At 43.3% G+C, this 13360-nt stretch overlaps 1 protein-coding gene and 1 long non-coding RNA gene across 4 annotated transcripts in view; one reads left to right on the top strand and one right to left on the bottom strand.

Annotated features, from left to right (window-relative positions):
* The window catches only part of LOC126354165 (biorientation of chromosomes in cell division protein 1-like 1), an 89999-nt gene that overhangs the window by 61682 nt on the left and 14957 nt on the right, over positions 1-13360 (bottom strand). The gene's annotated exons all lie outside the window — the stretch shown is intronic.
* Positions 1-13360, top strand: part of LOC126354166 (uncharacterized) — a 92111-nt gene that overhangs the window by 66816 nt on the left and 11935 nt on the right. For both annotated transcript variants that reach the window (XR_007565268.1, XR_007565269.1), the window contains one exon: positions 3095-3310. This is a non-coding gene — a long non-coding RNA (uncharacterized LOC126354166). The remainder of the gene's footprint in view (positions 1-3094; positions 3311-13360) is intronic.

Raw genomic sequence — 13360 nt, 5'->3', positions numbered from 1 at the left:
ATGAAATGTGTTGCTGCTCTTTGGATGTTCCCTATTTCCTCTATCAATCCTACCTAGTATGAACCCCCACTGATGAGCAATATTGAAGTACTGCTCGCATGAGTGTTTTGGAAGCTACACCCTCCGTTTATGGAGTACATTTCCTGAGGATTCTTCCAATGCATTTCAGTCTGGCATCTGCCTTACCAGCAATTAACTTTATGTCATTGTTCCACTTCAAACTGTCCCCGTAAGCATAATCCTAGATATTTTATGGAAGTAACTGCCTCCAATGGTTGTTCTGCAATCATTAATCATACACTAACGGGTCTTTCTGTCACTGTAACTAAATATTGCATAAAAAGATTTGTTTGCATTCTGTTTCACAGACTTTGATAACAGAACAGAACAAGCAGACTGCTCATTTTTTTTACAACTTCAGCAACTAGTCAATCAATAGCTCTGGAAAAGTTAAGAGGACTGTAACAAAACCTAGACATCTGTTTGTAGCCCCACTACTCAACCTCCGTTAGTAGCAAGGACCAGCACTTATTATTTCCACCTTGTGTGAAGATTACGTATTTTCTTCTAGTTGTCAGACATAATCCAGCACTGATTTTATATTATAATGGAGCATATGTTGCACAGTTCCCCTTTTGCATCAAACAACTATCTCCTGAAATACAATAATCATCAATGAATTTTCAGCTAAAGTATGAATTTTCTCCCTGGAATAATTCTCTCATAGAAATATCTTTCTCAGTGTGCAACCAAGATTTTTTTGTTCACAGTATTTTGATGTCAGCTGTCAAAATATTGTGAACAAAACTGGAATTGTTGCTTCACTTGAATGCCTGGGATCTTAGTGTCTGTCTACCATGCTGAGAAAACTACGGACTTCACACAACCACAATATGAGTGATCTTCGTTTCTGAGAAATCTCTTGAAGAGGTACACTTCTGGCTCAATTTTGAACATGATAACAAATCAAAGAATGGCTGCTAAGAGAGGAATGTGGAATTTATATAACTGTGGAGATCAATGTGCACAAATGTGTGGGACATATGCTGAAGCAGAACAATGCAACTGGAATTCTTTACTAGCAGTTCATACCCCACCTAAAATTTACTGGATGTGGTTATTAAATGCAAGCAAATCTGTGAAGTATGTTGTGAGGTTCTCTTTTAATTTCTGGCTGAACACAAATACCAGGGTGTTAAAAATACACCAGAGGCAGTGTAAGTAATAAACTTAAGTACCATATGTAGAGAGGGTCACATAGGTAAATGTAAATTTCCAAATGTCACTTACAAAAACAATAACTAGACATGGACCATTTGGAGGTGGTTTGTCAGTGCCCCTTCCTCTAAACTGAGAACTAACTCATTGAATCATTTAAAGGGGGCCTACTGTTCAAAATGGAATTAATTAAAAGCAGGAATTTGCAATTTTTTTCACATTCAAATCATAGTCAGAGATAAATATAAGGCAAACTGTCACAAAAGACTCATATATGACTAGGGTCTGACCCCAGAACATCACTATTTGTCATCCGACAGTCACTGAACCACCAAATCATATAAAGTTTTACTTGAACATAGCTTTACAAAATATTAATTTACGGATAGCCCCAAAACTCTCAAAGTATACAAGAATATTAAACTATTGCATTTTGCTACAGGGAGGAGGAAGAAGATAGTATGTTGTTTCCAAGGATGAAAGAGAACATCCCTAATTTTTGCTTATGACATTTCTGTAATGAAATTTTTACACTTTAGTGATGTCTTAAACTTGCCACAATAGAAACAGAGAAAGCAAGATCTCATTTGATTGTTGTAGCCTAGCTCCTCTTGAGTCACCAACTTCATAACTAAAAGCTGAGGGCGTGTATTATGTTGTCAATTGCCAAATGTTATCCACTGTAGCTGAGTGCCACCTTTTTGCAGGCTTACAAATCAGTGTCAATGTCACGACATGGGTGCAGACAGCCATAAGGCACATAAGAACTATGTATTGGTAGTCTTCTCTGCAGATCACATGTGAAGTTTGGATTTTCTTTACTTCGGCATATTAATGATGTTAAAACAAAAAGCTTCAACTATTTATGGCAAATCGCAAAAAATATTGAAGTAATAGTTCTCAGGAAAATCACATTTCACATTCTGAATTAGCCCGGAAGTTTCTTTTATCATGTGCCTTTCCTTTGGGTGCAGTGTGCAACACTTGCATATTATGGCCAGTATCCTTAACAGAATATGCACACTAAAATCTGTCTTATTCTGGAAAGAGGTGTGATGTGCCTGGACAATATAGTAACAGCCACAGTCCCTACAACTAACTTTACACACTCCAAAACTAAGAACTTTTTAGTGTTTGGGACTAATTCATATTGAAGATCGCCAATGCAGAGTTGCCATCATTCTTAAGGCCTGTTCCACTACTCACACTGCCCCTGTTTAAACACATCTGCAGGAAGGGTGGACGAACTCTGGCATTTGACAATGATTTTACTATTATAGTGAACCACTGCCTTTATTTACATTTATTCATTCAAATGACTACAATTACACTTCCTGACACTTCCCTTTGTTTTGCTTTCATCATTTCTACATTTTAGGTAGCTTCCTGTCTGATAATTGTGTCTGTATATACATAATCTTGACACATTTTTCGTGAATTTTATATTTATATTGGGATTCTCAATTGGATGTTCTTTTTGTAACTGGCTCCATTTCTTTATAACAGTTATTTTAAAGGTAGTTCTTGCTGTACAGTTCTTAAATTTGTGAACTGTGTGTCCTTGTATGTCAACTGTTGATTGTAACTCAGAAACTGATAGTGACTGATGCGCATGGTAAGTCTCCAGCTGGTTCTATATGCCGACACGTGGTCTGGTCAGATTTAGGATATTTTGTCAATAGACTCATAGTTAATGATTTCGTAGTGGTTAACACTGCCTGATATCTCAAGCACCAATGAGAGTCACAGCATGGTAAATTGTTGTATTGCTTTTGATGTTTTAGTATGTCTTAAAAATATGCTATGACCTAAAAATTTACTGGAAGTTTTTACTAAGTTACCAACTTGAAAGACAATTTTTCTGTTTGTTTCCTAGATCTGAAATGGTTGTTGGTCAACTGGAACTGATTCTTTAATTACTAATGGACTGTACCACAATCAAGACTACTGACATTTGTACTAGTATCACTCTGTTTCATCCGAGTGATTAAAGAACCAATTAGATGAGGTTCCCAAAAGTTGTTAACAACTTATCTGTTTGAGAGGTGTGAGGATCACGTAAATCTGTGTCAACTGCGCAACAATTTGTTAGGTAAGTGAAATATTTCTGTTCTATTTTTCAAAATGAATAGTGAAATCACCACTAAGTTTGAGTTTTTGACTCAACTGATCAATAATGTTGTCAGCCACATTGAGCATTCAAAGACACACTTGCCAGTAGCCTGGCAGCAGACACACCTATCATAATAGATACAATGTCCACAGCAGCTGGTAAAATAAGGTCTCTTTCTCTTTACTACATGGGAGGCAATGTTGTAAGATGAAAGAAATGACTTGGTAGGAATTGTAGTTTGTTTAGTGAAAGTTTTATTTTCAGAATGAAACCCGCCCCTCCCTCCTGGCTGTGGCTATGCCATGTCTCCTTCCAGGAGTGCTATTTCCGGAATTGAAGCAGGACAACTTCTGTGAAGTTTGGAAGATAGGAGACGAGGTATTGGGGGAACTGGAGCTGTGAGGGAGGTTATGCGTAATGTTTTGGTAGCTCAGTTGGTAGAGCACTTGCCCAGTGTAGCCAAAGGCCCCTGAGTTGAGGCCCGGTCTGCCACACAGTTTTAATACACTCCTGGAAATTGAAATAAGAACACCGTGAATTCATTGTCCCAGGAAGGGGAAACTTTATTGACACATTCCTGGGGTCAGATACATCACATGATCACACTGACAGAACCACAGGCACATAGACACAGGCAACAGAGCATGCACAATGTCGGCACTAGTACAGTGTATATCCACCTTTCGCAGCAATGCAGGCTGCTATTCTCCCATGGAGACGATCGTAGAGATGCTGGATGTAGTCCTGTGGAACGGCTTGCCATGCCATTTCCACCTGGCCCCTCAGTTGGACCAGCGTTCGTGCTGGACGTGCAGACCGCGTGAGATGACGCTTCATCCAGTCTCAAACATGCTCAATGGGGGACAGATCCGGAGATCTTGCTGGCCAGGGTAGTTGACTTACACCTTCTAGAGCACGTAGGGCGGCACGGGATACATGCGGACGTGCATTGTCCTGTTGGAACAGCAAGTTCCCTTGCCGGTCTAGGAATGGTAGAACGATGGGTTCGATGACGGTTTGGATGTACCGTGCACTATTCAGTGTCCCCTCGACGATCACCAGAGGTGTACGGCCAGTGTAGGAGATCGCTCCCCACACCATGATGCCGGGTGTTGGCCCTGTGTGCCTCGATCGTATGCAGTCCTGATTGTGGCGCTCACCTGCACGACGCCAAACACGCATACGACCATCATTGGCACCAAGGCAGAAGCGACTCTCATCGCTGAAGACGACACGTCTCCATTCGTCCCTCCATTCACGCCTGTCGCGACACCACTGGAGGCGGGCTGCACGATGTTGGGCCGTGAGCAGAAGACGGCCTAACGGTGTGCGGGACCGTAGCCCAGCTTCATGGAGACGGTTGCGAATGGTCCTCGCCGATACCCCAGGAGCAACAGTGTCCCTAATTTGCTGGGAAGTGGCAGTGCGGTCCCCTACGGCACTGCGTAGGATCCTACGGTCTTGGCGTGCATCCGTGCGTCGCTGCGGTCCGGTCCCAGGTCGACGGGCACATGCACCTTCCGCCGACCACTGGCGACAACATCGATGTATTGTGGAGACCTCACGCCCCACGTGTTGAGCAATTGGGCGGTACGTCCACCCGGCCTCCCGCATGCCCACTATACGCCCTCGCTCAAAGTCCGTCAACTGCACATACAGTTCACGTCCACGTTGTCGCGGCATGCTACCAGTGTTAAAGACTGCGATGGAGCTCCGTATGCCACGGCAAACTGGCTGACACTGACGGCGGCGGTGCACAAATGCTGCGCAGCTAGCGCCATTCGACGGCCAACACCGCGGTTGCTGGTGTGTCCGCTGTGCCGTGCGTGTGATCATTGCTTGTACAGCCCTCTCGCAGTGTCCGGAGCAAGTATGGTGGGTCTGACACACCTGTGTCAATGTGTTCTTTTTTCATTTCCAGGAGTGTAGTTTTAATATAGCAGGAAACTCTGAAAGGTTTTTTTGTCTTTTCTTCTCATTTCTTTAAACTTGTGAGGAAAGTATTCTCATGGTTTTCTTACCAAATTACTGAGACTTAACTCCAAATATCTTTTGCATTTACTAGGAACCATGCTTTCACGAGCTAGGACTTTGATACAGACAACACATTGTGGTTGTTCTTCATTTCCAACAGCAATTATCATATTTCCTGCATTTTTATCTATTATGTCTTCAGAACTGTATGGCAGATTTGAAATATCGTGTTTTGTTCTTACATGTAAAATTTGTTCATGCTGACAGAAAAACACAAATTGCAGATGACAAACAACAATTATAGACAATCTGCATTCAATGAAGCTAGCCTTCACACTGATCGTTAGTGAATAAAAACAGATGAGACATGTAGTACTATTTGACGACAAGTAGTATGGAGACTGAATGAGATTTTCAATCTGCAGTGGAGTGTGGGCTGATATCAAACTTCCTGGCACACCCTGCTGCAGAGTGAAAATCTCATACTGGAAACATTCCCCCAGGCTGTGGCTAAGCCATGTCTCCGCAATATCCTTTCTTCCAGGAGTGCTAGTTCTGCAAAGTTCACAGGAGAGCTTCTGCGAAGTTTGGAAGGTAGGAGACCAGGTACTGGCAGCACTGCAGCTGTGAGGATGGATCGTGAGTCGTGCTTGGGTAGCTTAGGTGGCAGAGCATTTGCCCACGAAAAGCAAAGGTCCCGAGTTCGAGTCTCGGTCAGGCACACAGTTTTAATCTGCCAGGAAGTTTGACATGTGGTATGATTTAAATGTTTTTTACCACATTGCCATGGCAATGACACTTAACCTCTGTTCTGCTAGATATCACTACTAATGCACATTAGATATCACTACGAACGCACATGTTGTTCATTCACTCAGAATGAAAATACATCAAATTATTATTTTTAAGAAACCACCATCACTGTAAGGCTTGACACCCTGGGAGCTGCCACACATAGTTAGAAACCCCTGCTCTAAAGCCTTAACTGTAACATACAAGTTACAGTTGTGAGGCTGGTTAAGGAGCAGTAAAACATAAAATAATCATCTACAAATGTAGAATAGTTTACCAGATGCTCAACTGCTAACCAAATTACTTACATGAGAGACTCCAGCCTTTTGTATAAATTTTTCTGAATGTGTCTTCTGAAACTGCTTTACCAAAGATTACAAATAAGTTCCTTTCAACCACCACACAACTGTCACTACGACAGATGCATAGAAATATGTGAGTGTGTGCACGCAAAATAACTCCAGGTAATCGATAGACGAAGGGCTACTTGACCAGATAGGGTTCCTGTTGCTATTTACACTGAATAAGTGGAAGCAGAGTCTATCTTTGGCCATTCGAACAAAAGAGCACTGTGTGATACAGCATTTGAATCCTGGAGAAGACAACAATATCAAATAGAGTAAACCTACTCTGTCCTAACAAACAAGCCACTATAAGCAATGAATATTACTGTTCCCAAAACAATCCATGAGAGTGAAATTCCCATTTACATAGTTGGGTTTGGAGACGCCATCTTGAGCTGGTAGCTGCAGCTTTCTCTTCATAATCTGATAGAATGACTACATAATTGCACTTCCTATTTCTTCCAGATGTGGTTTTTAGCAGTGAACTCTTAGTGTGGAATTTCGGTAAGTATTAAGCTTGTTAAATTAGCAATAATGCTTGAGGCTGGGCCTCAGAGTTTCCCACTGGGTATGTGGCAGTATCTTTTTCTCTTTAGCAAAAGTGAGTTTGAATGACATTTCTGTGAGCTGTGCTGCATGCACAGTGAAGTAGCAGTTAATGTGACAGCTGGCACACTGTGGGTCGCCAATTCAAATCCAATCACCAGCAATATTTGTTATTCAGTATTTATCATTTCTTATGTTTGCATATTCTGGGATATTATATTTCTGTATAAATATCAGTGCTTCTGCCCAGGAGAATCATGGTTGTGACATGACATTGTTTGGTGGTGTACTCTGGTAATTCAGAATATCTACAACACAATGACTCTGATGATGGTGATTAGGTGATTATGATTTTGAATGTGGAGCTCTCAACATCATGATCTGACAGCACCCCCACAAAAAGTCAGCTTGCCATTGGTACATTTTTTTTTTTTTTTTTGGGGGGGGGGGGGGGGGGGGGGGAGGACAGACAGGAAACAGCGGTCCCCACATGTGGAGTAATTTATAATACATTACATCCGTCTTTCCACCCCAGCACTTTACAAATGAGGCCCGGCAGTTCACAAAATTTCAGAACCCATGTAACACTGTTTTCAGTGTCAGTGAGGAACTGTTGCTCCAATTAGGCTACATGCAAGCTGTTACCAACACAAATACACTCCTGGAAATGGAAAAAAGAACACATTGAAACTGGTGTGTCAGACCCACCATACTTGCTCTGGACACTGCGAGAGGACTGTACAAGCAATGATCACACGCACGGCACAGCGGACACACCAGCAACCGCGGTGTTGGCCGTCGAATGGCGCTAGCTGCGCAGCATTTGTGCACCGCCGCCGTCAGTGTCAGCCAGTTTGCCGTGGCATACGGAGCTCCATCGCAGTCTTTAACACTGGTAGCATGCCGCGACAGCGTGGACGTGAACCGTATGTGCAGTTGACGGACTTTGAGCGAGGGCGTATAGTGGGCATACGGGAGGCCGGGTGGACGTACCGCCGAATTGCTCAACACGTGGGGCGTGAGGTCTCCACAGTACATCGATGTTGTCGCCAGTGGTTGGCGGAAGGTGCATGTGCCCGTCGACCTGGGACCGGACCGCAGCGACACACGGATGCACGCCAAGACCGTAGGATCCTACGCAGTGCCGTAGGGGACCGCACCGCCACTTCCCAGCAAATTAGGGACACTGTTGCTCCTGGGGTATCGGCGAGGACCATTCGCAACCGTCTCCATGAAGCTGGGCTACGGTCCCGCACACCGTTAGGCCGTCTTCTGCTCACGCCCCCACATCGTGCAGCCCGCCTCCAGTGGTGTCGCGACAGGCGTGAATGGAGGGACGAATGGAGACGTGTCGTCTTCAGCGATGAGAGTCGCTTCTGCCTTGGTGCCAATGATGGTCGTATGCGTGTTTGGCGCCGTGCAGGTGAGCGCCACAATCAAGACTGCATACGACCGAGGCACACAGGGCCAACACCCGGCATCATGGTGTGCGGAGCGATCTCCTACACTGGCCGTACACCTCTGGTGCTCGTCGAGGGGACACTGAATAGTGCACGGTACATCCAAACCGTCATCAAACCCATCGTTCTACCATTCCTAGACCGGCAAGGGAACTTGCTGTTCCAACAGGACAATGCACGTCCGCATGTATCCCGTGCCGCCCAACGTGCTCTAGAAGGTGTAAGTCAACTACCCTGGCCAGCAAGATCTCCGGATCTGTCCCCCATTGAGCATGTTTGGGACTGGATGAAGCGTCGTCTCACACGGTCTGCACGTCCAGCACGAACGCTGGTCCAACTGAGGCGCCAGGTGGAAATGGCATGGCAAGCCGTTCCACAGGACTACATCCAGCATCTCTACGATCGTCTCCATGGGAGAATAGCAGCCTGCATTGCTGCGAAAGGTGGATATACACTGTACTAGTGCCGACATTGTGCATGCTCTGTTGCCTGTGTCTATGTGCCAGTGGTTCTGTCAGTGTGATCATGTGATGTATCTGACCCCAGGAATGTGTCAATAAAGTTTCCCCCTCCTGGGACAATGAATTCACGATGTTCTTATTTCAATTTCCAGGAGTGTAGTACCTGGAATATAAGCAGTACATCATTCTGCTGCATATCATGTGTCCATCATGATTTGACTGAAACACTAATTGCAGCAGGTGCAATGATATGTTGTGTTTGACAAATGTGTATTTTTACTTTACACAGAGACAAATTCCAGGCTGAACTGAGGAAAACATCTGGTGAAAATTAGCAGCAAGTGTGCTTTGCTTAGCAGAAGACCAACTGACAAACAGAGCTGTCTTACAGAATGTTTTGGCCTATGTCACATTATAAATCCAATTATTACAGAAGCCACCAAAATCTCTCACTTAACAAAAGGAGTTACAGAAGACATGTCAACACCACAACAATATCAATCTGACAGCACATTGAGAAAATGCAACAGAAAAGAGACAGACGAATGATGTGTGACCTACTCCCAAATGTTATTTCTATGGTAGTTGTGGAAGACCGCCAAGACCCCCGTCTCTCATGTGTCAGAGTAAGAAAAGAGATACAGCAGTTTATGGCAACCAGAAATGTTGGACCCAGTACACAACAGATCAGCCACAAATTCTGACCCGGTATGTCAGGAAGTACTAGGAATGTTTAAGTAGAGGTGTATCAATGTCTAGCACCAATCTCTGCCACTAGTCAAGCACATAACAAAGAATGGACTTGGCCAACTAGGACTTACGCTCCATCAAATGACAAACCAGCTCTTCCACCAAGGACAACTTTCAAAAAAGAACAAACATTTAGAACATGGAGGATAGCATGACAATGTTTCCACTGTGGACATCCTGGACACACTGTATGGTACTACAGAGAAAGAAGATGAGTGTTCGAAGACTATTATGCTGCAAGATATCAACCATCACAACAGACCTATTCACGCTGATTAACGGCAGACAATTAAAGCTGACCAGTGGGATGAAGCCCATAGTCATATCCCACATGAAATCGCTCCCCAGCTGCTTCTCTAGCTGGCAAATTCTGGAACACTGAGTGGGGTGACCATCTATGGAGGTGGTGTAACTAGAGATGAAACTACTTTATAGATGACACTTACCATGATCTCAGGGAATGTCATCAATGATGGCCTACCTTTTTGGGTACTAATTGATTCAGGGCTCATTTTTGAGTAATTCTAAATGCTTATAATCTCTAGCTGAAAACGACTATGTTCCACGATATGAAAGCTATTGTGCTGAAGGTCGCAAATTATAAGTACTTCTGAGAGGAAAATGTATTGCCAGAATAACCACCAATGACAGAACACAGTCCTTCAAATTTGTAGTTTTAAATGACTGTTGTCAATAATGTTGTTTTCAGATGGGTCTTATTGCAGGCATCAAAAGCAGTCATAGACTGAAGAAGATCAGAGCTCCAGACTGATGAAGTTATTTGTACAAGCACACAAAACAAAGATTGCTCTGAGCAGTTGTATGGCACTGAAGACATTGCTATCACATCATCATCAACAAGAAGCGTTCCAGTCATCAGTTTAGATCTAACTTAAACTGTGAAGCTTGTTCCCTAAAGGTATGTGCAAACCAGTCTAGGATGCACATTTCAGAGCCATTGATGAAAGGCCGTGCTCTGCTACCACTACAGACAATGCATGGAAGGTAGTTACTATTGAAACGCCAACAGGATCTGGGCTACCTGAGGAACAACAATATTTCAAATATGGAATGGAACACAGGCAGACCAAATGTCCAATGGTAAAACACTGTATCAGCACTAGGAATCACCCACAAACTACCCAATACAAATGCAGGGTCCCCCCCCCCCCTCTCCCATGAACCATGGACCTTGCCATTGGTGGGGAGGCTTGCGTGCCTCTGCGATACAGATAGCCGTACCGTAGGTACAACCACAACGGAGGGGTATCTGTTGAGAGGCCAGACAAACATGTGGTTCCTGAAGAGGGGCAGCAGCCTTTTCAGTAGTTGCAGGGGCAACAGTCTGGATGATTGACTGATCTGGCCTTGTAACAATAACCAAAACGGCCTTGCTGTGCTGGTACTGCGAACGGCTGAAAGCAAGGGGAAACTACAGCCGTAATTTTTCCCGAGGGCATGCAGCTTTACTGTATGATTAAATGATGATGGCGTCCTCTTGGGTAAAATATACCGGAGGTAAAATAGTCCCCCATTCGTATCCCCGGGCGGGGACTACTCAAGAGGATGCCGTTATCAGGAGAAAGAAAACTGGCGTTCTACGGATCGGAGTGTGGAATGTCAGATACCTTAATCGGGCAGGTAGGTTAGAAAATTTAAAAAGGGAAATGGATAGGTTAGAGTTAGATATAGTGGGAATTAGTGAAGTTCGGTGGCAGGAGAAACAAGACTTCTGGTCAGGTGACTACAGGGTTATAAACACAAAATCAAATAGGGGTAATGCAGGAGTAGGTTTAATAATGAATAGGAAAATAGGAATGCGGGTAAGTTACTACAAACAGCATAGTAAATGCATTATTGTTGCCAAGATAGATATGAAGCCCACACCTACTACAGTAGTACAAGTTTATATGCCAACTAGCTCTGCAGATGACGAAGAAATTGAAGAAATGTAGGATGAAATAAAAGAAATTAATCAGATAGTGAAGGGAGACGAAAATTTAATAGTCATGGGTGACTGGAATTCAAGTGTAGGAAAAGGGAGAGAAGGAAACGTAGTAGGGGAATATGGATTGGGGCTAAGAAATGTAAGAGGAAGCTGCCTGGTAGAACTTTGCACAGAGCACAACTTAATCATAGCTAACACTTGGTTTCAGAATCATGAAAGGAGGTAGTATACATGGAAGAACCCCGGAGATACTAAAAGGTATCAGATAGATTATATAATGGTAAGACAGAGATTTAGGAACCAGGTTTTAAGTTGTAAGACATTTCCAGGGGCAGATGTGGACTCTGACCACAATCTATTGGTTATGAACTGTAGATTAAAACTGAAGAAACTGCAAAAAGGAGGAAATTTAAGGAGATGTGACCTGGATAAACTGAAAGAACCAGAGGTTGTACAGAGTTTCAGGGAGAGCATAAGGGAACAATTGACAGCAGTGAGGGAGAGAAGTACAGTGGAAGAAGAATGGTTAGCTCTGAGGGATGAAGTAGTGAAGGCAGCAGAAGATCAAGTAGGTAAAAAGACAAGGGCTAGTAGAAATCCTTGGGTAACAGAAGAAATATTGAATTTAATTGATGAAAGGAGAAAATATAAAAATGCAGTAAATGAAGCAGGCATAAAAGGAATACAAACGTCTCAAAAATGAGATCGACAGGAAGTGCAAAATGGCTAAGCAGGGATGGCTAGAGGACAAATGTAAGGATGTAGAGGTTTATCTCACTAGGGGTAAGATAGATTCAGCCTACAGGAACATTGAAGAGACCTTTGGAGAAAAGAGAACATCAAGAGCTCAGATGGAAACCCAGTTCTAAGCAAAGAAGGGAAAGCAGAAAGGTGGAAGGAGTATATAGAGGGTCTATACAAGGGCGATGTACTTGAGGACAATATTATGGAAATGGAAGACGATGTAGATGAAGATGAAATGGGAGATACGATACTGCGTGAAGAGTTTGACAGAGCACTGAAAGACCTGAGTCGAAACAAGGCCCCCGGAGTAGACAACATTCCACTGGAACTACTGACAGCCTTGGGAGAGCCAGTCCTGACAAAACTGTACCATCTGGTGAGCAAGATGTATGAAACAGGCGAAATACCCTCAGACTTCAAGAAGAATATAATAATTCCAATCCCAAAGACAGCAGGTGTTGACAGATGTGAAAATTACCCAACAATCAGTTTAATGAGCCACAGCTGCAAAATACTAACTTGAATTCTTTACAGACGAATGGAAAAACTAGTAGAAGCCGATGTCGTGGAAGATCAGTTTGGATTCCGTAGAAATACTGGAACATGTGAGGCAATACTGACCTTACGACTTATCTTAGAAGAAAGATTAAGGAAAGGCAAACCTATGTTTCTAGCATTTGTAGACTTAGAGAAAGCTTTTGACAATGTTGACTGGAATACTCTCTTTCAAATTCTAAAGGTGGCAGGGGTAAAATACAGGGAGCGAAAGGCTATTTACAATTTGTACAGAAACCAGATGGCAGTTATAAGAGTCGAGGGACATGAAAGGGAAGCAGTGATTGGGAAGGGAGTGAGACAGGGTTGCAGCCTCTCCCCGATGTTATTCAATCTGTATATTGAGCAAGCAGTAAAGGAAACAAAAGAAAAATTCAGAGTAGGTATTAAAATCCATGGAGAAGAAATAAAAACTTTGAGGTTCGCCAATGACATTGTAATTCTGTCAGAGACAG

Source organism: Schistocerca gregaria, chromosome 3 (assembly GCF_023897955.1).
Source record: "Schistocerca gregaria isolate iqSchGreg1 chromosome 3, iqSchGreg1.2, whole genome shotgun sequence".
Classification (NCBI taxonomy): domain Eukaryota; kingdom Metazoa; phylum Arthropoda; class Insecta; order Orthoptera; family Acrididae; genus Schistocerca; species Schistocerca gregaria.
The sequence above is the reverse complement of the archived record's forward strand: the minus strand, read 5'-3'. Positions and strand labels throughout refer to the sequence as shown.